We start from the raw sequence: 26,290 nt of genomic DNA, 5'->3' as shown, positions 1-26,290 counted from the left end.
ATGTGGAAGTGACGGAGGTTCAAACCCAGCGTGGGACGTAGGGAGTATTACGAAATAGCCCTTTTAGTACGTGTAGCGTCAGGTAATTTTATTTTTCTCTCTGCCTTGTAACTTGGTGGCACCATAATTGTGTGTCACACTTAATTAATTTCACACAAAAATCACGTGCAAGAAATCTACACCGATTTTTTAAGTTTTCACTCTTAGGTTCCTTCGCAAACTAATCAAGTACTGCGATAGATTTTTATGATGTAATAACGCAGATGGGTCCGGGACATTTGTGATCGGTAAAACTTGAGGTTTGAGTTTTAAATCTTGATAAAAACCAGACGTTGTCATAATAAATGAGTTGTGAGTGATACTATACCTATATACCTTCATATTCTAAAATAGAACATATCTCGAAATTTAAATAAGCTTGGTCTCGCAAAAAGTGTTATCAAGCCTCAAGCTTATTCTGTAACAGACACCTTAAGCTCCAGGTAGCCCTGTCGTGACGAGCCCTCGACTACAATGGCTTAAAGGTTAAAATCCTTTAGGACGACAATCTGCGTTCAGATATAAATGATCTAGTCTATTTATCTTTGCTCATATCTTAATGCCTCTTAAAAACGAGCAGAGAAAAAAAACCGGCTTTAAGATTAATATTTCACAATTCTCTCTAATAATTTTTGAATGAAATGTACATATATCTGACTTCATTAGACATCTCAGATAAACTCAAGTTGTTTGTTTTGTTGTTACTGGTTTCTTAATTAATTTTAATTATTTCTGACTGATTAATTCGGTTAGGATGTCTTTTGAATCTACACGGGTACCCTGTATATTCCTATTATCAAGCAGTGATACATTGAAACTTAGAACTCATGCCTCAAGGTAAGTGGTGGCATTTATGAACTGATGTCCATGGGCTCTACTACTTAACACTAGATGGACCATGGACTTGTTCAACCGAACACGCCAAATAAAAATAGTTTTCTTAGGATTCTGAAAATTTGAATTTTAAAAATTTAGTTTGTACTTTGAATTGTATGGGTCAATTTGCATGTAACACCCCCTAGCGTTGTGGTAATTCAATAAATACGCAACAAGATGACATAAATTTAATCTCTTCGCTGATTTTAACTTTGCTTTTTCTTCGCAAACACCATTTTCCTTCGTGTTTCGTTACCGCGTCGCTATTATCTACACCTGCAACGTAATCCACATACAAGAAAAGTTTAACAAACGACCCGTGTACGGCCACAGCTGTCGCTTAAGGCTCTGTCGCTTAAGGAACATAAACAAATGTACACTAATAACAACAGGAAAACGGTTCCAAGCAAACGAAGGCCACATCAAAACTGATCTTAGGAGACACGCTTGCAACGCATTCTTAGCAATAATACCACATAAGCGGTGAACTCAAATTTCAATGTTCGGTTTTCGCGTGTAGCGAACATAATTAAAGCATCGAAAATATAAAACCGTAAAAGTGGTTTCAAAATTTTGGCGTTCGTATCAATTACAGATGTATGTAATGGATGTGTTGGTTTTATTTAAAACTAGTGGCCCCGCAGTAGTCGAAATTCGACTATAATTAATTGGAATTGTAAGTTTCTACACTATTATGATTGTATTTCATACTTCTATAATCACAAATTTCGCCAAGACTACACTAAAATAAATATTAGTAAAGACAAACAATATTTAATCTATTCCCAATTTGACAACAGACGTCAAGAACAAAAGCATGCATGCGTGTGTGCGTCAATATGATATGTAGTTTGTGTCATGTTTTCTTTATTGATTAAATGTATCTATTATGCATTATTTAAAAAAAAAATTAGCATTGTGCACTTCTTCTCTATATTCTCTATAAGTGTGGAAAATTTGATACTCTTCCGTCCGCGCAATTTTCGTAAAAAGGGATACAAAGTTTTTGCTTCACGTATTAATATATAGATATCTGACACATAATTATCCAACCTCAAACGCGTTTCAATGCTAATTACAATTTAATATCTAAAAAAAGTTATATTCTCTAATTTTTTTAAAAGCTTAACTATAAATATTTTCTTTTAATTTTAACTTACCGTAATTTTAATAAGCGGCATACTTGTCATTTGTTGGTTATAGAAATATGAAGGTCTTTTTTGTAAGCTGTTCGTCTCAGTTAGTTTTACGAATACTACCTCACGTCTCTATGACGACAATGACCTTTTCTATAATGTCAACTTGGTAAAACACTTATCAAATAACACTGATTTAGCCATTCTAACCGACAAGGCCTTTAGTATTTTAACCGATTCCAAGAAAAGGAGGAGTTTATTAATTTGATTGTATATTTATGTATGTACCTCAAAAATGTTTTAAGGTGAACTAAATTTGATGATTATCTTTTTAATTGAAAGCTAGTATTTCTCATGTGGCTCCATTTTTAAAGGCCTGATCGGTAGCTTTTGAAGTATCTTTAATAGTGCTTATTTTATTGTCTATTTTCTCCTCGAGTCGATTTTTTTTTCTTAAAATTCTGTACTGCGTTCGACTGAAAATCACTCCGCAAAACTTATTACGATCCAACGTTACAAATGGAATGATTAATTCAATTGACTTGAAACTTTGTATAGTTATTATTGGCACTATTTTCGGACTTCCTTTAACATCGGATGAATGAAACTTTGTTACTTGTTATTGGCTAACTCGAAGTACCTTTGACATCGGATAAATGCGAAGAGAGGAGTTTTAACAAATAAGTGTACTTCAGACATTTAGCGAAAATCGTTGTCATGTTTCCTTGTTTTGCTAATATTGAATAGCGATCACTGGAAACCATCAAAATAATGCGGTAATTTGGCTGACAAAAAGATAAATCGAAAAAAGCAGTTCTTAAACATTATGTACTCCAATTGATTATCTCAAGAGCGCTCAACTACGGACCGTGTTAAGGAGAAAAGGAAAGGAGTCCGTAATAGAAGCGAAATCCACTAATGGCGTAGTCGACCTAGTTACTCCAGCACCACTAAAACAGCTGCAAAAATCTTTGGATCAAAAAGCCGTTTTTGCTTTTAAGCAAATTTGAGAACCGGTTTTTTTTTTGTAATGTATGTTGTACTACGATTGCATAGTACCTTGACATTAGTATTGTTACGCGCTGGGGTTCGGGATAAATAAAATAACACCAAAGTACAACTTAAAACTGTATTCAACACTTAGAACACTTAAACACTTTAAAACACTCAATAAACACTTTAGAACTCTCAATACGCTTGTTCCGCTTCGCTTCAGGTGATCCGTTCGCTGTTTCGCTTCGAGTAGTTCCGATTACTGACTGACTGCGCGCCATCTCTACAACGCTTTTATAGCCGATACCTCATCCCTAGAATTATCGAAAATGTTCCACACATCTCTAGTTGTAGTTTCCGCTATCTGTCAATAGATGGCGTTGTACTTCTCGAGCGTTCTAGGCGTAGGTCCTTCGATATTCATTCGACTATTCGGCGATATATGGCGTTACTCTTACCGGCGTAATAGTATTGATAGCTGCACAATGGCACTGCTGCTTACGATTGAAGACTCTCTTCAAGCCTCGATACTAATTTAAGTAGTAGAGATCAAATATACCACGAAAGAGGCTTATGTCATGGTACTGTTACGAGCTAGGACTCGAGAATAAATAAAACTCTACACCTAAATACTAATTAAAAGTAAAATTATTCTCTCTGTGCGTCGTGTTCTTCAGTGCTGAGGGTCGTGACCTTTACGGAGCACTTTTGTTAGGACTATGTTCCTCCATTCACTCCTGTCCTCCGCGCAGTGGATAGCGACATTGATGCTGGAGTCCAAATTCGTCTTAATCTGATCGGACCAGTGCATGGGACTAGGCCTCCTAGGTCTCTTCCCTTCCACTTTGCCGGTGATGAGCAGTCTTTCAAGATTGTCACCCTTTTTCAAATTGTTGTTGTGAAATTATAACGAGGTATAAGGTAGACTTCACTATCGCAATACTTTTTTTGACTTCGTTTTTTTGATGTGATTCGTTCGTTTGCTTCGCTTCGAACTTCGCTTAAAGGCGTCATGGCCTAAAGCACACACAAGCGCGGGCCACTAAAATTACTACAATGCAGTGCACGCTTATTCACGGATCGCTTTAAAATTGTGCATCTTTTATTAATGTGTTATAAGGCGTCCGGCGCGATGCATCGGTGTTCGAATCCCACTGGCAGGTAACAATTTTTCCAATGAAATACGTAGGTACTTAACAAATCTCTACGATTGACTTCACGGTGAAGGAACAACAACGTGTAATAAAAAGCAAACCCGCAAAATTATAATTTGCGTAAACACTGGTGGTAGGATCTCTTGGGAGTCCGCACAGATAGGTTCCACCACCCTGCCTATTTCTGCCATGAAGCAGTAACGCGTTTCGGTTTGAAGGGTAGAGCAGCCGTTGTACCTAGTCAGGTCATAAATTCTGTCACATGTTTAATGTAAAATAATTGAAACAAGTTTATTCATTATGTAACCATTCATATACCAAAATGAACTTAACAAAACATAGATTCTTATGACACTAAAGTTTATTCAAAATGACCTCCGTGATTTTGAATACAGGCCTTCAATCTGCGCGGCCAGTCGTCTATCGCAGCACGAACGAGGTCCATGTCAATATCGGCGGCTGCCTTAATCAAGGATGTCTTGAGTGACACCAAATTGGGATGAGGCTTTGAGCACGCCTTTTCCTCCAAGTGTTGCCATATCTTGTAATCTAACGGATTCAAATCTGGACTGGAGGAGGGCCAGTCTTCGTGCCGGATGAAGTCGATTTCACGCGCCGCCAGCCAGTCTTGTGTGCTCTTCGCTCTATGAGTTGGCGCCGAATCTTGTTGGAATACCCAGTGCCTGTTATTGAACATGGTATGAGAAACAGGTTCCACAAGGTTCGTCAGGACTGTATTTTGATACACAACTGCATTCGTTTTTACACCTTTCTCACAAAAATGTACCTCTGTTAAGCCCCAATAAGAAACTCCCAACCATACCATGAGCGAGGATGGAAAATGACCTCGTTGGACACGCGGAATACGGTTGCTCGCTTCTTCACTACTGTGTGCGTACACCTTATCATTTTGTTTGTTGTAGCTCTCTTCTACGGTAAAAATTTTTTCATCCGAAAAATGAATTTCCCGATATTTTTTTCCCGCGTACCGCTTCAACTAAGCGCGGCATCTCTTCACTCTCAGGTCCATTAGACGAGCATTCAAACGATGTCCTGTTTTTCTTCGATATGCCCGAAGCCCTAAGTCTTCATTAAACACCCTTTTCACCGTGGTTCTGCTTATTCCCCATCTGAAGGGCCAACAGTTTCTGCTTACGTTTGGGATTTCTTTGAATTCGCGCCTTCACAGCTTTTATGACTGCTGGAGTCCTAAGAGACCGAGGGCGACCACTTCTTGACCTGTCATCTACACTAGAGTCTTCATTGTATCGTTTGATGGTACGATAAACGAATCTTTCGGTTATATTCAAATTTTTCAGTATGTTAAAAATTTGAATTGGCGCGTAACCGCAACGATGCAACGCAATAACTGCAACACGGTCTTCTTTAAGCGTCCACTCCATATTTAAAAATGAGTAAAATTCTAAAAGTATACATTTTTATTTTCATGAACAATTCGAAATTCGAATTCAATAAACTTTTTTGTGGCCAGCATTCTAAAAGAAAAGTTTTTACTGTGTGACAATACTTATGACCTGACTAGTTACTGTTAAAACTGAGACCTTAGAACTGAAGTCTCAAGGTGGGTGGCGGCATTTACGTTGTAGATGCCCATGGACTCCGGTAACCACTTAACGCCAGGTGAACCGTAATCAGAATGTACAAACTTACAATTCCAATTAATTATAGTCGGATTTCGACTACTGCGGGACCTCTAGAATAAGATTAATGTTAGATCATAATTAGTAAGGGCGCGTTATATCGTTAAGTGTAGTCTACCCTCGGTTCATAACGGCACTCGTCAAGAATTATTCAGTTTAATTATAATTCCAGTTAAGGACTTTAATTGGGTACGCTTCCATTTAACAAATTTTTAATACAACGAAATTCGAATTTACGTTAAGATCATTCTCTGGTCGTCGAGGGTGGCTGGCTCCTGAATAATGGTCTGATTCGAAGCAGTGGTGTTTCAGACAATATTTATTAATTAGATTCAAAGTCAGGCCATTCACAAGATGTTCATTAAAAACGTTGTCTGAGGTATTTTTTTCAGATGGTACTGTTATACCGGTGCGAATAACGCCATCTGTCGTCAAATAGTAAGAAGTGATATATAGGTATATTTTTTTTTTATTGCTTAGATGGGTGGATGAGTTCACAGCCCACCTGGTGTTAAGTGGTTACAGGAGCCCATAGACATCCATAACGTAAATGCGCCACCCACCTTGAGATATAAGTTCTAAGGTCTCAGTATAGTTACAACGGCTGCCCCACCCTTCAAACCGAAACGCATTACTGCTTCGCGGCTGAAATAGACGGGGCGGTGGTACCTACCCGTGCGGACTCACGAGAGGTCCTACCACCAGTAATAAGTGCTAATGAAAAATGAATGTCGAAAAAGCTCACACATAATCAATATCAAATAAAAAACTTCCTTCCATTGTGGATTAATTGTGAAACTCGTGTACAGTACGGATACAATGAGAAGGTTGTTATCAGAGGCACGCGGGAAAACGATCAATAACAATCAATGCTCCTCAGGGAGTGAATCTGTTGTGCGTATTCGACAGGACTACACAGAAATGGATCAAGACGAAACGTAGGCACAAAGAAAATTTTAATTTTTTTATTGCTTAGATGGGTGGACGAGCTCACAGCCCACCTGATGTTAAGTGGTTACTGGAGCCCATAGGCATCTACAACGTAAATGCGCCACCCACCTCGAGATATAAGTTCTAAGGTCTCAGGTATAGTTACAACGGCTGCCCCGCCCTTCAAACCGAAACGCATTACTGCTACACGGCAGAAATAAGCAGGGTGGTGGTACCTACCCGTGCGGACTCACAAGAGGTCCTACCACCAGTAATTACGCAAATTATAATTTTGCGGGTTTGATGTTTATTACACGATGCTATTCCTTCACCGTGGAAGTCAATCGTGAACATTTGTTGAGTACGTATTTCATTAGAAAAATTGGTACCCGCCTGCGGGATTCGAACACCGGTGCATCGCTTCAACATGAATGCACCAGACGCCTTATCCTTTAGGCCACGACGACTTGAAGCATGGACCAAAGCTGCTTATCAACAAAATCGTAAGTGACTTTTCGTCCCAGTATTGCCTTCTCTAACTACACCTATTTGTACTTTTTTTTTCTGGAAATTAACTTAATGCACACTTGTTTATACTAGTTTAATTCGTCAATTTTATTTACTGAATGTCTAGAAGCTGATCAGAGATTGAGAAAATTTTATAGTTTAAAAGACTTGTTTTTACTTAATAATATAGTTTTGTCGTAAAACAACGATATTTTACCAATAGATGTTGGTCATGTGGTGCCAAAACATACTTAGTTTTGTTATTGCGCTTATAGGCAGACGAACATGTTGCCCATGGTGATGGTGAGTGGTTACCGTCGCCAATACAGGGCGGCAATGCCAGGGGCAGAGCCAAATCGCTGCCTACCGTTAAGAACTTTGAACAAGTCTCATTTAAAGAACGACATGTCATAGCGCTCGGGAAACACCGTACATGGGAGCTCATCCCAAAACCGGATGGTACGTGGCAAAAAAGACCTCTGTAAACGCACTGTGGATGAACGCAGTGGCTCCAGGTACTATGCGATGGTATAAACGAGATGATGGAATTATCTTAAACAATTCCTCAGAGCACTCTGCATGGAACATACAGTACCAAATACAGAGAGATCTGAATTCTCATATTGATTTGGTGCCCTTATTCAAGGGTAAAGGGGAAGCGTGCCATCTTAAAAAAGCCTGGTAGAGGGTGACTGACATGTGAAAAAAACATGTAAGGCTTTTCACGGAATTACGTACGTACCTAAGACGAAAGCCGAGATATTAAAAACATTTCAGCTCCAATAGTGCTCTACAATATATTTTTTTCATTCTTTATTAGAGCCATACGCCTATTAGGTTAAGTCGGCTTTGTGCTGTATTTATGCAATCGAGAATTTAATAATTATTATCCTGTCGGATGCATCTGACAATTAAGATATTTTTTATGTACAGTCGTGTAAAACCAAGACCAATTCTTGCATTCAGGTACGCCAGATTCGGTTGTGTCGGAAATAGCCGATGCCACATCTATCTCGCATTGTTCTGTAACGTCTGCAAGAAATACACGTTTATTTCCGTTGACAAGACACGTCAGGTCTAACGTGGAAATGTGTCAAAGAACTCATTTATAAGTCTTTCAATAAGGAAGTGTCGTGTTGGAAATAGTCACTGAATTCAGGGAGAATTTATTTATAATAAAAGATAAGAGTGTTTTTACTGTGGCGCTAGCTGCAACAGGGTTGCCTGGTAAGTAACAACCTTTTTTATTCATTTGACGGGCGAACGAGCTTCGGCGCAACTGATGAAAAGTGCTTACCCGAAACCCACAATAATCACAATATAAATGCCCTCAACCATTTAAAGAATATTTGAGTTATATGACTCAATTGTAGAGTGATTACATATACATTTTTTTATTGCCCTTGTAGGCAGACGAGCATACAGCTCACCTGATGGTGAGTGGTTTAAATAATTTTAAAAAATTATTTTAAAATTTAATTAAAATTTTAAAATTTATAATTTAATTTTTAATTTTAAATAGTTTTAAATAATTACTGATTTTTATTTTAGCTTGTATTACTAAACGTAGCTATCAGTTTGGTCGCATAGAGGGCAAGCGCGCCGTGGGCAGAACACCAGTCAGATGGTCAGATCTAGTAAAGGAAGCACTTGGTGGTAGTCTGTACCATGCGGTTCATGCCACACATGATTGAACACTGGAGGAAGGTCACATGTGGTTGCGATCCTCAGCAGTGAGGGAACGATATAGAAGAACATCAGTTTATATACGATATGCATGTACTGCAGTAAGTTATCATACTAAATTGAATTCCTCCCGAAAATCTGTCTAGAGAAATCGTACAGGGCGGTGTAATATCTAGGTTTTATAGTTGGGCCCCATGCCAAATAACCGAAGCCAAAACGTAATTGAATGAGAAAACTACACATGCTCATGGAGAATTGATGCGGCGCATTCGATTCGTATAAGTTCCGAATTTTCTAGAAGCAGAGCAGTGTGTTATACGCGCCGCTCAATTTTTGTTTAGTGGATCCGAAACTGGGAGCCTTAGCATTGCAACACGACCTTCTTTCTTAAGTACAATTGGCAACTTGTCAAAAATACTTAAATTAAAAAAATATTTTAAACAGTGTACAAAACAGTCTGTATTTAGGCTCAGAAGGTAGAAAACTATTTTATAAGAGTCTTCAATGTCAATGTCAGTAGATGCGTTCAGATTATGATATATTTGGGCTTTGGATATGTTTCTTTGCATTTTAACGTCAGCTAGAAAGAGCAACACCCTTTTAAAACATTAAAAAGGTCAGCCATATTTTGTTAATTATGTAGCTCTTTACAGAATTTACATGTACAGCATGAAGCAATATAAATATACGTTTAGTACATTTACTGGTGGTAGGACCTCTTGAGAGTCCGCGCGGATAGGTACCACCACCCTGCTTATTTCTGCCGTGAAGCAGTAATGCGTTTCGGTTTGAAGGGTGGGGCAGACGTTGTAACTATACTTGAGACCTTAGAACTTATATCTCAAGGTGGGTGGTACATTTACGTTGTAGATGTCCATGGGCTCCAGTTCCCACTTAACACCAGGTGGGCTGTGAGCTCATCCATCCAACTAAGCAATAAAAAAATAAAAAAATGTGTGAAAATTAAAACAGTGCTTTTTCTGGTATTCTCGCAATGTTAAAGTTTCATAGAATCGTATTGTAGTTTCGTTGTAATAGACATTACGTGTGAAAACACTCGCATATCGCCGACACACATACACGTGTGGCCTGCTTTCTGAAATCAATTCCCGAGCGCTATGACATGTCCTTCTTCAAACGAGGCTTGCGGAGAGTATTAAGCGGTAGGCAGCGGCTTGGCTCTGCCCCTGGCATTGCTGAAGTCCATGGACGACGGTAACCACTCACCATCAGGTGGGCCGTACGCTCGTCTGCCTACAAGGGCAATAAAAAAAATTATAATAATTCAATTCAAACTTTCTTCTAAGTTTTTAAGAGTAAAATAATGGATTATGGGTAAATGGAAGGAACCCCGAGTCCGACTTGTCGATTCTTACATAAAATATTTCGAAGTTATATTTTACTCCCGTTATCTGTTAAGATTATTGCACTACAAAGCTTCCGCTAAAAATACGAGACACGAAAGCTTGTAAATCAATCTTCACTCTATATAACTATATATAAAAATGAATTGCTGTTCGTTAGTCTCGCTAAAACTCAAGAACGGCTGGACCGAATTGGCTAATTTTGATCTTGAATTATTTGTGGAAGTCCAGAGAAGGTTTAAAAGGTAGATAAATATGAAAATGCTCGGAATTAAATAAAAATAACAATTTTGTTTTTCCTTTAATGTGTCCGCCAAAAAATTAGCTCTTTTATTTATCGATTGAGGCACTACGAAGTCTACCGGGTCAGCTACTAAACAATAAATACACCATAGACAGAACAATCACTGAAGTAGTTATCGTTCTAAGATCTACTAAGTCGACATTATACTACATTGTAAAAATTTGTAAGATTTCTTACCACGATAAGCACTGAAAATCCACTGTCATAAGTTCCGGATAATTGAGTAAAAACCGTAAGTACGAACCCGTTCTATAATAGTGTTTATAATGCAGTCACCGTTCTCGTCGAACCCGTCGCTTGCAACGAAGGCTTCGTCGAGCAAATTAACCCACAGACACAGCCCACTGAGTTTCTCGCCGGATCTTCTCAGTGGGTCGCGTTTCCGATCCGGCGGTAGATTCTGCGAAACACGGCTCTTGCTAGGGCCAGTGTTAGCAACACTCCCGGTTTGAGCCCCGTAAGCTCACCTACACGTCAAGGAGAAGCTGAAATAGCCTCTCAAGGCTATCAGCATAGGTAGGGCGAAAAAAAAAGAGAAAAAATAGGTGTCTCCAACAAATATCAAACAGATGTTATTATCAATTTCATAGTCCGCGGCTGAACCAAGATAAGTTTTGTCTAACACAAATCGAAAGGGCCATATTAGTTTTAAAGTCAAACAGGCTAACCATATATCCGAGTTTAATTTGTACACAAAACACATGCTACCCAGCCACGACATATGCTTTGTAAATACGAGATCAAAACTTCATACGAAATTGATTTTATTTTATTTATTTATTTATTACATTTCATGTAAAATTTACATTGGCGGACTTAATGACTAAGGCATTCTCTGCCAGTCAACCAAAGGTAGTGCAGAGAAAATAGTGGTAGGTGCAATGAAATTTATATTAGATTACAAATACATACACCTGTCTTTGTTACCTGTCTGGTTTTTTTAGACGACTGAACTAGCGCACGGCCCACTTGAGGCTAAGTAGATACCGGAGCTCGTAAGCATCACGCGGAACCCGCCACGGACCTTGAGACATGATACCTAAGTCTCATGTGCTTAGTATGCTGACCCACTCTTCTTATCGAAGCGCGTTACTGCCGTGGTATCTGGCTTACTAAAATGCAAACTACTCATACTACTCATTAAGTTATAAAATCATCGTGACCTAAAGGATAGGACGGCCGGTGCATTCATATCGAGCGATGCGAGTGTGCCGGTGTTCAAATCCCACAGGCAGCTACGAATTTTTTTAATGAAATACGTACTTGACAAATATTCACGATTCCAAAGTGAAGGAATAACATCGTGTAATAAAAATCTAAACCGCAAAATTATAATTTTAGTAATTACTGGAGCGTCTTGTAAGTCCGCACGGGTTGGTTTCACCACCCTGCCTATTTCCGCCGTAAAGCAGTAATGTGCTTCGGTTTGAAGGGTGGGGCAGCCATTGTACCTTATTATAAAATTGTAGAACTCCTGTCTCAAAGTGGTTGGCGGCCTTTCGATGTGAATTTCTATTGGCTCCGGTAACCACTTAACACCAGGTGAGCTAGTCCACATATAACCTAAGTTATAAAAAATATTATTATCTAGTTTCTACAGTAGAGATAACTAGTTATGGGGGCACGTATCCGTGTGATTTGAACCCATTAACTCAATTATCTATTATTAGGAGAAATTGTTAGCGTCGAAGGAAAAACCATAATTGGTATTCACAGAAACTGTAGCAAATTAACAAATAAAAAATTACAAACAAAATTTCCAATGTTATTTTCTGCCCTAAAACAAGTAATCTATTCATAAAATAGTTTTTATTGTGAGTAGAATTACTTTCATAACATTATAAGTTACATTAGTTTTCGTTATCATATTATTTTGTCTTAGAGTTACTTCGATCAATAATTAGAGTTAGTTGTAAGGAACATTGTGTTCTTAGAATATTTATCTTTATTAGTCGTACGCACATAGATTATGTTACAAATCAGTGTAGTGGTTATTCTTTAATGTGTATCTTTATTTGTATATTTAGCTTGTAATGTGTATTGTGTAACAAAAAAAAAACAAGCTTTTTATTATCATAGACAAGCTGACAGCCTATTTTATTTATTTATTTTTATTGCTTAGATGGATGGACGAGCTCACAGCCCATCTGGTGTTAAGTGTTTACTGGAGCCCATACACATCTACTATGTAAATGCGCCACCCACCTTGAGATATTAGTTCTAAGGTCTCAAGTATAGTTACAGCGGCTGCCCCACCCTTCAAACCGAAACGCATTACTGCTTCACGGCAGAAATAAGAGGGGTGGTAGTACCTACCCGTGCGGACTCACCTCCGCATCCTACCACATGCGAGAGTTCACTTCATCTCACTAAATTTTGATGAATACAAAACGAAAAAGTCCCGAAAGGCACGTGTATAATCAATTAAGATAACAATGAGGTTTCGGCTCAGCGAACTCATTACTGGAACACACTGCCCTGTAGGTAATGGATTCAATCTTGATAATGAAATACCTTAAAATTCCATCACAATAGAATTATGCAAGACAAAAGTCAAACATAACGAGCGAAGGTTTCATACCACAAAGCGTCCGTCGAATTAACCCCTTTTGAATTCAGCATCAATATAGGCACCTACTTAAGGGTAACGTAATTTAATCGGAAAATATCCGGGAACATTCTATTATTCAGGCTATCGGATATCAATTAGAATAAATTAAGAATAAACGCGTTCGTATACGGGGATTTTAGGGATTTAGCAATGAATGCGTTTGGACTACATTTTTTTTTTGGTCCGGAGGAAATCGCCGGACTCCCACCCTCCACTGGGGATGGAGGGTGGGGCATGTCGGAGTCGAACCGACTAAAACCTCCTGTCGCTCAACAACCAACGTCCAACCCTCGCATGAGACAGAACTCATGAAAAGGCAAGGGGAGGAGAGTGAAGCGTTTAGTGCGGAGCACATATGCGTTTGGACTAAGGCGTTTTGTGGTTTAATCAAATTATTTTTTGTAAAACAGTTACGTTTGTCGTGAAAAGATTCTTCGTCGTGAAAAGATACTTCGTCTTTGTAAGGTTGGCTTGCAGACTGCATGCTACTCATAATTTAGTCGTGATCCGTGTAATTTAAAAGTTAATATATTACCGATGTGATTATAATGACTGATAATAATATATTAGTAACTGGGAACAAATCACGCACAATCGAACAGGCCCCAAATTAGAATTCCCTTTATTATGGATACTAGAGACCGATAAACATCCTTACATATTTTTTTTTTTTCTTATATGGGTGGACGAGCTCACAGCCCACCTGATGTTAAGTTGTTACTGGAGCCCATAGACATCCACAACGTAAATGCGCCACCCACCTTGAGATACAAGTTCTAAGGTCTCAAGTATAGTAACGACGGCTGCCCCACCCTTCAAACCGAAACGCATTACTGCTTCACGGCAGAAATAGGCAGGGTGGTGGTACCCACCCGCGCGGGCTCACAAGAGATCCTACCACCAGTAATTACGCAAATTATAATTTTGCGGGTTTCATTTTTATTACACGATGTTATTTCTTCACCGTGGAAGTCAATCGTGAACATTTGTTGAGTACGTATTTCATTTGAAAAATTGGTACCCGCCTGCGGGATTCGAACACCGGTGCATCGCTCAACACGAATGCACCGGACGTCTTATCCGTTAGGCCACGACGACTACAATACGTTTAAATATATACATCATCATTCATCATTCTCCTGTCCTTCTCCCAGTTTTCTCCTTTCATACTTCTCTATCATTTAGGTACCATTTCTTTGCTCACTCCCCTCTTACACATATCGTCTTTCACGAAATCCATCCATTTCTTCTTAGGTCTACCTCTTCCTCTATATTCTTCCACATTCATAGTCATCTCTTACCAACCTCATTTTCATTTCATCTCATCACAGGTCCATACCATCCCAAACGCGCACTTCTCAGCTTCTCTGTCACAGGTGCCACTTTCAGACTTCCTCTAACATATTCATTCCGTATTCTATCCATTCTCGTTACTCCACACATCCATCGCAACATTCGCATCTCTGCTGCATGCAATCGCCTTTCATCCGCCACTTTAGTCGTCCAACAATCTCATCCATACAAGACGGCATGGCTTATTAAGGTCTTATATATCTTCCCTTTTAGGAGAAGAGAAATGTGTGAGTCACACGTGGTGACCGTGACCGGCCATCATTTCATCTATCCTGCGTCAATTCTGTGCCTCACAGTACGATCCACTTCGCCGTTGCTTTGGATAACAGACCCTATCGGAATCGGTATCGGAAGTCTTGACATACTGGCAAAGGTGCTCCGTCGAGAGCAATGGGTGTAAAATTGGAGAGACCGCCAAAATCACAGAACAGATGTTCGGTTTTCGATCTGCTGATTTTTAGGCCAACACTCTCCAACTTACATCATTATTTCTTCAGTACGTTTTGGACCTCGAGCCCGTTTTCTCCGACGAGCACTATGTCATCGGCAAACAGTATACACCAAGGGGCCTCTTCCTGTATCTCCGACGTCAAGGCATCCATCACCAGCAGGAAGAGATAAGGACTTAGCGCAGACCCTTGGTGTAAACCCACTACCACATTGAACTCGTCGGAATTCGTTTAAATATATACATATGTAGATAATGAACACCCGGGCAAAGAGCAAACAAATCGGTTTATCACACGAATGTTTGCCCGTGCGGGAATCGAACCCACGACCTTCGGTGCAGCAGTCAGGGGCGCTACCTATTGCGCCACCTAGTCAGTCAGATAACACATGTCACATATTGTACTTATACGAACAATACTGTACGTTTCTTTACTTAATTTGCGAAGTTTTTTTTACTCTGTACTTTATTTTATGTTGATTCTATCATAGATTATTTGGAAGACGTCTTTACTAACAACAAGTGAGCTTTTGCGCTAAATTGGTTCTATTTAAGCTGTTATCTTATTTGTCTTGCTTGGGAGTGATGGAATGCAAACAAGAAACACACACAACTAAGCTACCGCTTGCCAAATTTTTTTAGATGAATATATTGTACACTTCTAGTGAACGATTTTTCCTTTTGTGTTTGAGGGATTACTGGTGGCGCGGAGGCCTTTCCAGTTTCACCAGGACAGGTGGGAGCAAAGGCTCAGCCAGCAGGGGTAGGATTTGCTAACAACTGCCCGAGCGCCTCCAAGGGAGACCTAACAACTCAAGAGTAGCTGCTTCGCGAATCTACTACCGCATCGGACTCGCGACCCGCTGAGAAGATCCGGCGAGAAACTCAGCGGGCTGATGCATAAGTTAGCTGTGAACGAGTGAATGATGATAGAAGAGCTAATGATTATAGAACGCTGCATAGGCACGAAATGATGTCAAACTCTTCAAAATACCGTCCAGATTTTTTCCTGAAAATATTCGTCGCTCTTTTGTATTACACGACCTCGGATCTAATAGAAGTCTTACCTTCATTCTTTTAAACAATAGAAGACATGCTTCTTCAAGGCGAATGCTTGAAGGATATATTTATCAATATTTGAATCGGAACTCTGATAAATCACATTGTAAAAAACACTGACCAATTTAAGACATAAGGTCGAAATGCCATTCGATTTGTCATGGTCAACACCATGGTGATGGCTTCTGTATAATTTGAGCTACGATATATGATTAAGGAGAACGAAGCTCTGCTTTCATTGGTTCTTAAACTGTTCACCTTACTGATAAGGTAGACCATAGACCTTTCTCTCTTCTATAAGAGTTAAAAGTGACGTCTGTCCGTAAGCAATCTCAATTTAATATATATTATTTAATTGCTTAGATTAGTAGACGAACTCACGGCCCACCTGGTATTAAGTGGTTGCCAGAGCCCATAGATTTCAAAACGCTAATGCCGGCAACCACCTTGTGACATGAGTTCCAAGTCTCAGTTTTATAGTACAACAACTGCCCCACCCATAAAATCGAAAAGCATTACTGCTCCGTGGTAGAAATAAGCCAAATGGTGGTACTTACCTATGCTGGCTCACAAGACGTTCTACCACCAGTAATTATGTAAATAATTTTTGAGGGTTTGATTTTTATAACACGATGTTGTTCCTTCACCGTATTTTTTTTTATTCTTTTTTATTTCTTAGATGAGTAGACGAGCTCACAGCCCACCTGGTGTTAAGTGGTTACTGGAGCCCATAGACATCCACAACGTAAATGTGCCACCCACCTTGAGATATAAGTTCTAAGGTCTCAGGTATAGTTACAACGGCTTTCCTTCAAAACGAAACGCATTACTGATTCACGGCAGAAATTGGCAGTGTGGTGGTACCTACCCGTGCGGACTCAGAAGAGGTCCTACCACCAGTAGTGAAATTATTCGTGAACATATTATTATGTTAAATAAGTATTTCACTTAACAAAATCGGTATCTGGCTGCGGGATTCGAACTACTGCCCAGTCGCGTCGTGAGCGTCGAATGCACCGGGCGTCTTATCCTCAAGGCCACGGCGACATCAAAACATTGCTCTGTGCTCTACGACCGATCTGACCTCAGCGCTCTATAATAGAGTTAAATGATTTCTTTATTTATTAAAAGTGACAGTTATAAATTAACTTCATAACAACATTCGAATAATATAGAGTACGTGAGAGTCTTACAAAGCGGAGCACTCGTATATAATATTAATAGCGTAGTTTCAAGGTTTGTGTACATGTCCTGAGGCGATGCCTGCGAGCTTTCGAGCTTCGTAGAGAGACGAAATGAATTCGCCGCTCCATCGAGACTTCTGATCTTAATCGTAATAAAATACATACGAGTAAATGTGTCCCCAATTGAAAATTTACGATTCACGGTAACTGTAATATAAAGTTATTTATATTAATGAATACGCTTCGTTATATTACATTTTGAAAGGCGAATATTCTTTTATTTGTTGTACGCTTTATAAGCCCGTTATTAGAAGACTCGTTTTTGCCCGCGACTTCCTCCGCGTGGAATAGTTACTTTGTACTACGTATATCTACATATAGCGTAAGCTCTCAAAGCAGTAGCGGTAGGCAGCGGCTTGGCTCTGCCCCTGGCATTGCTGAAGTCCATGGGCGACGGTAACCACTCACCATCAGGTGGGCCGTATGCTCGTCTGCCTACAAGGGCAATAAAAAAAAAGGGAAAAATACCCCGATTTTGAAACATCCTTTATTGGTGCTCCGCTTGGTCCTATTGGTCATATTGGTCTTAGCGTGATGTTATATAGCCTATAGCCTTCCTCAATAAATGAACTATCTGATACTGAAAGAATTTTTCAAATCGGACCAGTAGTTCCTGAGATTAGCGCGTTCAAACAAACAAACTCTTCAGCTTTATAATATTATAAATGAGTCGTCTATTATCAAAGGTGGCAATCTGTGCATTTGGACAAAAAAAAATTATTGATATGTCAATACAGATTGATTTGAATATAATCGTCTCCTTCAAAGAATACGGTTCAAAACCTGCATTAAATAAAGGTTAATAGTTAACCTGTTATTTATCTAAGATGTCGTTCCGAAGAGTTTTGTGACTGCCAATGGAATACAAAGTCAATAATTCGTTTTTCTGATTTACCAATCATTGTTCAAAAGTCAGATTGCCACCTTTGATAATAGTCGACTCAAATATAGATGGACGTGTAAAAATGTTTTCCATAATGGTTCAATAAAACTCCCTTTAACAATTCGATAAGGTTGGCCAATGTCCCGTTATACTGACTTAGAACTCATGTGTCAAGGTAGGTAGCGGCTTTGAACTTGTCGATGTCTATGGGCTCCGGTAACCACTTAACATCAGTTGGACCGTTAGATCAAACACCCGTCTAAGCAACAGCAAAAGTAATTAAATTTTGGCAGCAGCAGATATCGTACCTGAAGCAGAAACACATATAAAATTATTTGCCTAAAATAAAATGGGCCAAATATTAATTTGCTAAATTAATCAAATATTTAATTGGGCCAAGACAAAATATTCCACATTCACTCATCTTCATTTCAAGAGTTTTTTTAAATGTTGTACAGCTTCAGTGTTATAGATTAAAAAAAATCTAAATCAATCATCAGTCTTCTATTCAGACATATTATCGTGTATATAATTTTGATACATTATAATAACCGACAGCCTAAACCTGTGATCCGACTAAGGGTATTTCTTATCATAATTACCGGCGAGCAACGAATAGTCAAATGCACGTTTACATCGGACCAAGGCAGCTCATTAAATATTCGACCTGTAAACACGGGGCATTAAACTTACGTGAATTAAAAACTTATAATTAAAGAAGGCAAAAAAGCAATTTTCCAGCGTTCCAGTTCTCTAATAAGTAAACTTTAGGCTCGGTACGAATTCGTGTTATTTTTCCATTAGTATTCAAATTTGCCGGGTAATCACAATTGTGATACAGAGCCCGACTTGGTTAATTATTAATTTAAGAACACAAGTGGCATGTAAGTTTCTTTTTATATAATCGTAACACTCTCGTCAGAGCGGTTTTTTTTTTATTCCTACCTCTGCTGATAGCCTTGAGAGGCTATATCAGCTTCGCCCTAACGTGTAGGTAAGCTCACGGGGCTCAAACCGGAGTGTTGCTAACACTGGCCCTAGCAAGAGCCGTGCTTCGCAGAATCTACCACCGGATCGGAAACGCGACCCACTGAGAAGATCGAGCGAGAAACGCAGTGAGCTGTGTCTGTGGGTTAATTCGCTCGTCGAGCCCTTCGTCGCAAGCGACGGGTTCGACGAGACGGTGACCGGTGCTTGAGGTACCTAAAAGCACCGTTAATGGATCGGGAGGATCCGTAATGACGTGTTTCGGGCGACGTCGACTGTTTACCATTCGGTCTACAGGATCGGGTACGTAATTTCCAGCGGCCACGACAAGAGGGTTCTCATGTCGTCAGAGCGGTCGTGGTCGCGGTCAGTATCATTGCTGCGGCAGATGTTAAGCCTCGCCTCGGGAGCAATCGCCACTTGACCCGGTTTGTTGTGAGCTTGGTACTGGTATTTAAAAAACCGCCAAATGTCGACTTACTGAATACAAATAATTGATTCCTGTATTATAAAGATACTACTAATACTAATACGTTCCGTTACATCTGGAAGTTCGTATGTGTGCATATGAAGGTTTATTAATAAAGGCCGGTGCTCATCACGATAATTTGCTCGATTGACAATGTGATAATAAAAAACTTACAATATTATTATCTATATAATATATAAAAATGAATTGCTGTTCGTTAGTCTCGTTAAACCTCGAGAACGACTGGACCGATTTGGCTAATTTTGGTTTTGAATTATTCGTGGAAGTCCAGAGAAGGTTTAAGAGGTGAATAAATATGAAAATTCTCGGTATTATATGAAAAACAAACAATTTTGTTTTTCCTTTGATGTGTCAGACGGAATCTATTTTATACAAAAGTTTATATCTTTTATTTATCGATTGAGGCACTACGAAGTTTGCCGGTTCAGCTAGTTATTAATAATACTGAGTTCCTCTTTGGAAATCGAAAAATAAAAACGACACAAGATCGAAAATCCAAATTTTGCTGTGCGGTATAAATTGATTCTGTTGATTCTAATGTGATTACCAAACAGAGCATTACACACAGCTACGGTCGGCAGACATTGGAAACCCGTTAGAGTGAGCACGGCCTATTTCTGATGCGAAGCATTCGTGCGTAATCGTGAAACATAGGTTTGCCGTATCATTAAACTATCAAGTATTCTATCCCGTCTCTCAAAGAAGACTTTGAGCACGAGCAATGAAACAAACCGGTCGAGCAATAAGGCATCTAAAAATTTATACATACCGCAACTCTTGTACTCAAGTGTGACCCATCTAATTTTTTTTTAAATTTACTTTATCTATACTAATATTATAAAGAGGAAAGATTTGATTGTTTGTTTATATTTAATAGCCTCCGAAGCTACTGAACCGATTTGAAAAATTCTTTCACTGTTTGGAAGCTACACTATTCCCGAGTGACATAATCTTTTTTGAAAAAAATTAGGGATCCTTACTAAAACTCCAATAATGTAACCCAAGGTGTAAAAAAATTACCTAACATATTCTTTACATCGCGTGCCCTGCGAAAACTATTTATGATAGAATAAAATAATGTACTACGACTTTGTAGAACACATTATTGTTTACAAAAAGTGTCGCGACAGCATATGTCTAACTATTATAGTTATGCCGCAATAAGTGTTCTTTTATTTTAAAAAATAAAACGTCAAATATCGTTGAAATTTTTATTAAAGACCCGAGCGGTGCCGCTAGTGATAAATAATGCTATAATGTGTAGTACATAAAGTATTAATATGTGTTTATCACTTCATATCATTCAGTCATACGTGGAATAGGTTTGGTTGGGTGAATGCAATCCAGGCAATGTGGATGCAAGTTACTTGTTTACAAACATTTTGATACTTTCTTATAGATGGGATTGGAGCACACGAAGGCTTTATGGCCAAAGTTAGCAGAGTGGACTGAGTATATAATATTTATTTACCTATTAATGCATAGCATAGGGATAGGGAAGATATTTCCAAATTTATTATTAGTATTGTAATCAACAATAAAATAAATGTATTGCTTTACTTTAGTTATATTGTGTATGTGCAACAAGATGCTCCACAAACAAATGTCCACGCTAACTGATTTTTTTTAAAATAAAATACACTTAGTGAGAATTAAAAATTATTAAGGCAAAAAAAAAAACATCCAAAAACAAATATTTTTCAAAAGACACATTTACATGTACATAGCTATGCGTAACAATATTTTTTTCCTTTATTTATTTATTATTACAATTTATGTGCTTGTAAGCCTTTGCGGATTCCTAAGACATTCTCTACCAGTCAACTATAGGCAACGGAGAGAAAATAATGATAGATGCTTATCATAACCACACTTCATGTTATATATCTGTTTGTCAAATCTGCAAATCTGTAGTTTCTTAACAAATTAGCATTTATGACGTGCACATCTCTATTTGTTATCCTTTGTGAGTCTTGGGGGATGCATGAGGGCGCGGAGGGAGTAGACGTCACTGGCCTTCCACCTATGTACCTACCTTAGTGATTAATAGCCGAAAGAGGAAAGGTGTTTAATTGTGTTTATAATAGATCAGCTACCTATCTTATCTTATCTCTATATAGAAAAATTAATTGCTGTTCGTTAGTCTCGCTAAAACTCGAGAACGGCTAAACCGATTTGGCTTATTTTGGTTTTGAATTATCTGTGGAAGTCCAGAGAAGGTTTAAAAGGTAGATAAATACGAAAATGCTCGGAAATAAAATAAATTAAATAAAATAACAATTTTGTTTTTCCTTTGATGTCCCCCCCCCCCGTCGGTCTTTTATTTATCGATTGGGGCACTACGAAGTCAGCCGGACCAGCTTGTACTCAATATAATTTCATTGTTTGTTGTCCACACATCATTAAACTATACTTTCGGCTGTGATAGTTTTAATTCTTTATATAGTTTAATAAAATTTTACACCCAAATTTATGCTCTGCATACGCACCTGTAAATTCTGAAAACACGATCCAATTAGAAATCTCTTGAGTATTGTTAATAGAATATTTGGGAGCATCCGGGTCGTCTCGATTCCGCGCAAACATAATTTAATTACACCCTAAATGCGTGCTCAGCAGCACTCAAATATTTTTTACATTTAAACGAGCAACATTTAAGCTGCTACAATTACTTTAATGGTGCAACATTTCAGCGGGTTCGTTTGTTTGGAAACGGGTTTTTTTTATAGACCTTCCACTTCCAAAGCCGACCGTAGCTTTCACTGGGAAAACGAATATTCTCTGTTCATCAATATCGCCGGTTGAACATTCTTTTGCAACTGAATAATTTTTTTCCTACCTATTCTGATAGCCCTGAGAGGCTATTTCAGCGTAACCTTAACTAGTAGGTGAGGTCACGGGGCTCAAACCCGACGACGTTGCTAACACGAACCCTAGCAAGAGCCGTGCTTCACAGAATCTACCACCGTATCTGAGAAGATCCGGCGAGAAACTCAGTGTGCTATGGGTCAACTCTATGGGTTAATTTACTCGTCGAGCCCTTCGTCGCAAGTGACGGGTTTGACGAGAACGATGACCAGTACTTAAGGTACGTAAAATCACCTATAGTGGATCGGGAGGATCCGAAATGTCGCGCTTTGGGCAACGTCAACTGCTTTCCATTCTGTCCGCAGGATCGGGAATGTAGTTATCGGCGGCCACAATGAGTGGGTTCTTGTGTCGTGCCACTTTGTCGAAATGCGCATTGATGCCGACTGTAAATACTTACTAATGGAATAATTAGTATTTTACAACATCGCTTATATATTGGAGGTTATCTGTCTCTTTCTAATTGTTTATCCCACATTTGATTACATTATCATTACTAAATGCTTACAAAATACTAGGAGAACCAAAGTTTAAAATGTTTAGCAAGAACCCTGGAACAGATATTGACATTGAAAATTTCGTCATCTCTGTCAGGAGTCAAATAACATCTTGTAACAACAGATGCAAGGTTCAATTTAAATACGCTAATAGCTATCCAATTCTTTGGAACAGCATGCACGATACCTTTACATTAAAAAGAAACTACGGTAAGACTAACCGGAGCTCTACTCGGCCTAACACAAGTCACAAGCGATACCCTCTTTAAGTTCAATAAAATTAGCGTCATCATCATCATCAATAGCACATTTTAGTCCATTGTTGGACATAAGTTTCTCCAAAGGCACGTGACCAGATCCTGGGCGTCGCATGTCGCTCCGTAATTATCGGTGGTAGGACCTAGGACCTAGGTGGTAGGTGAAGCAGTAATGCGTTTCGCTTTGAAGGGTGGGGCAGCCGTTGTAACTATACTTGAGACCTTATAACTTATATCTCAAGGTAGGTGGCGCATGTACGTTATAGGCTCCAGTAACAACTTAACACCAGGTGGGCTGTGAGCTCGTTCACCCATCTATGCAATCACTACATAGTATAAAACAGTCTCTTTCTCTGTCTCTATATCCATATGTATGCTTAAATTTTAAAAAAATACGCAACGGATTTTGATGCGGTTTTTTTAATAGAGTGATTGAAGAGGAAGGTTTATATGTATAATGACATCCATTAAACAGTAGAGAAATCAATAATAAATTACAGTTTCCAAAGCGAAGCGAGGTCGGGTCGCTAGTAAGAAAATAAAAAATAAAAAATCCTTCTTACTGGGCGTCCTACATTACGTTCAAAAGAATGTACTAACTCATTTCAAATAACACATAGCATTACAAAATAAAAGTATCATCATAATAATTATAAACATAACTATAAAACTAAACGAACAATTATCAAAACAAACATATTCCATGCGCTATTCAATCCACATTCTGCCGCCCTTCAATTTTCATTCCATTGAGTTTTTCCATTATGATAACGAAACTCCATAAAGAACATTTCCATAAACATATGATTTACTGAACACCTAACATTAACGTTCGCAAGGAACTAGGGGAAATGAAATAACATAGTAACTGTTAGAGGTCACGCTATTGCATACCATTAGTTAGCTAGTTTGTACATAAATGGTATTTATTTATATGTGTGTTTTTGTGCTTCGCGCTTTATCTTATCATATTGTGTATGCGTCATATAGGTATTTTAACAAGGAACTAAATATTTGATCTGCTTTCCATTTAGAATACGTTTATGGAAGTAATAGTCTAAAATTGAAATTGTAATCGTTCCCCAGAAAATATTTAATTATCAATCGTACGATACGTAATCTATATATATAAAAGAAAATCGTGTTAGTTGCACTATTTATAACTCAAGAACGGCTGAACTGATTTGGCTGAAAACTGGTGGGGAGGTAGCTTAGAACCAGGAGAAGGACATAGGATACTTTTTATCACGCTCCCGTAGGATGCGACATAAAACGTGGTATAAAAAAACGCAACTGATATGGAATAACAAAATGCAACTGACAGCTAAACGTAATGTAGTCTATAGCTAATTATAGTAGAATTTTGAAGTTGACCGGTTGATGTGTTTGTTTCGAATTTCTACTTATTGTGCCGAGATAGGTAATCATTAAGAAAGCCATGCCGCGACCAGCACTATCAAATCTTTCCCGACGAAACCGTAATGCAACTAGGATTCGAAACATTGCGAGTGAAAGGACTGAAGAAGAACAAGAAAATACAATAATAATAATAGCAGCTAAAATACATGACCAATAAAGTATCATTAAAATATTTGCTATTTTAATTTATGTTAATTATCCAAATAAGAAATTGACCATGATAAAATCAAAAATCTGCTCATTTATTGCCTCTAAGGCGGAACAAAGTTTGCCGGGTCACCTAGTACTTTATAAAGATGCGTACAAAATTAAACATAGAGTGTAAAATTTAAGTGGGGCGATATTACGAAATTATTTATACTTCACGTCCTAGCTACAGCGCTCGAGATTTGAGACAGGATTAGAGGAAACTTAATATGGTGTGATGGTACTATCACTACGTATAGAGAAGATTCGAAGTCAATGTGTCATCAAGCAAGGCGACTGTGCCGGTGTTCAAATCGTGCATGCAGGTACCAATTTTAGGACTAACGACACCCACAATGAAGGATTCACATTACCTAATGTCAATAAAGTCTGCAAAATCTATACATTTGGGATAATGGTGGTGGTAGGGCGCCTAGTGAGCCTAAAGGTTTCCCGTGTATTTAGTGCGAGATTTTGAACGTTTTCGATAGCGTAAAAGTTAACTCAAATTTCTATGCAACTGGAACAGCGCCTCTAGCGGCAAACGTAAGCAAACGTTCCAACTCCATACAAATTTGAGTTAACTTTTACGCTATAGAGAATATTAAAAAACTCGCACTAAGGACACCGCTTAATCTATACAAGAACCGTTTTTAAGATACAATTAATTGTGATTGTTATGTTTATCCACCTTGGTGATCGCTTAGCGTCAGATAAGCCTTGAAATCAGTCGCCCATGTAGTACAACAGAAACATATCAAATACAAAATTTAAGAAGAAAACAATTAAATATAGAAATACCGTCACGACCTGCACGGGTGCTTGTCGTGTTTGGTTTTAGCAAGTCATAGATATAGATTAAAACATTGCTGAGAATCATTCAGGGACGCGGGGACGTGTTATTTAACTATCCCTGCCCTTTTGTCGTCTCTGAAGGACGAAGGATATCACACGGTTGCGGGACACTCACCGCATTTGTGGCCCGATTCTATCAAACATAACTCCCGAGCAAGAGGTCGCAGGTTACTGACCAAGCATGAACGATTCGTAGATATTTCTATGGGTTTTTTTGGTTTTTATTTGAAGCATTTTGGGTTGATGCGGAAAGTGGCCGATGTACTCGTACCCAGTTCCGGCACCATGGAATCTCTCCTTGGAGATACCAATATTTTCAAGTAAATGCGTAGCTATACCGGAACGACTTGCACAGTTTAGGGATAATATCATGTAGGGTCGTATGTCCTGGTTTATTTATTTATTGCCCAGACGAGTGAGCAAGCTTACCTGGTATTAAATGATTATTAAAACCCCAATTACATTAACAACGTAACCCCCCTA

At 38.6% G+C, this 26,290-nt stretch overlaps 1 protein-coding gene and 1 long non-coding RNA gene across 2 annotated transcripts in view; one reads left to right on the top strand and one right to left on the bottom strand.

The window, feature by feature from the left end:
• LOC101739211 (amphoterin-induced protein 1) overlaps positions 1-26,290 on the bottom strand; it is a 262,567-nt gene that overhangs the window by 191,453 nt on the left and 44,824 nt on the right. The window lies entirely within an intron of this gene.
• On the top strand, positions 9,437-15,684 carry LOC110386610 (uncharacterized). Its single transcript, XR_002431725.3, has 3 exons — positions 9,437-9,598; positions 12,120-12,192; positions 14,828-15,684. It is a non-coding gene; the product is annotated as an uncharacterized LOC110386610 (long non-coding RNA).

This window comes from Bombyx mori, chromosome 14, assembly GCF_030269925.1.
Source record: "Bombyx mori chromosome 14, ASM3026992v2".
Classification (NCBI taxonomy): Eukaryota; Metazoa; Arthropoda; class Insecta; order Lepidoptera; family Bombycidae; genus Bombyx; species Bombyx mori.
The sequence above is the reverse complement of the archived record's forward strand: the minus strand, read 5'-3'. Positions and strand labels throughout refer to the sequence as shown.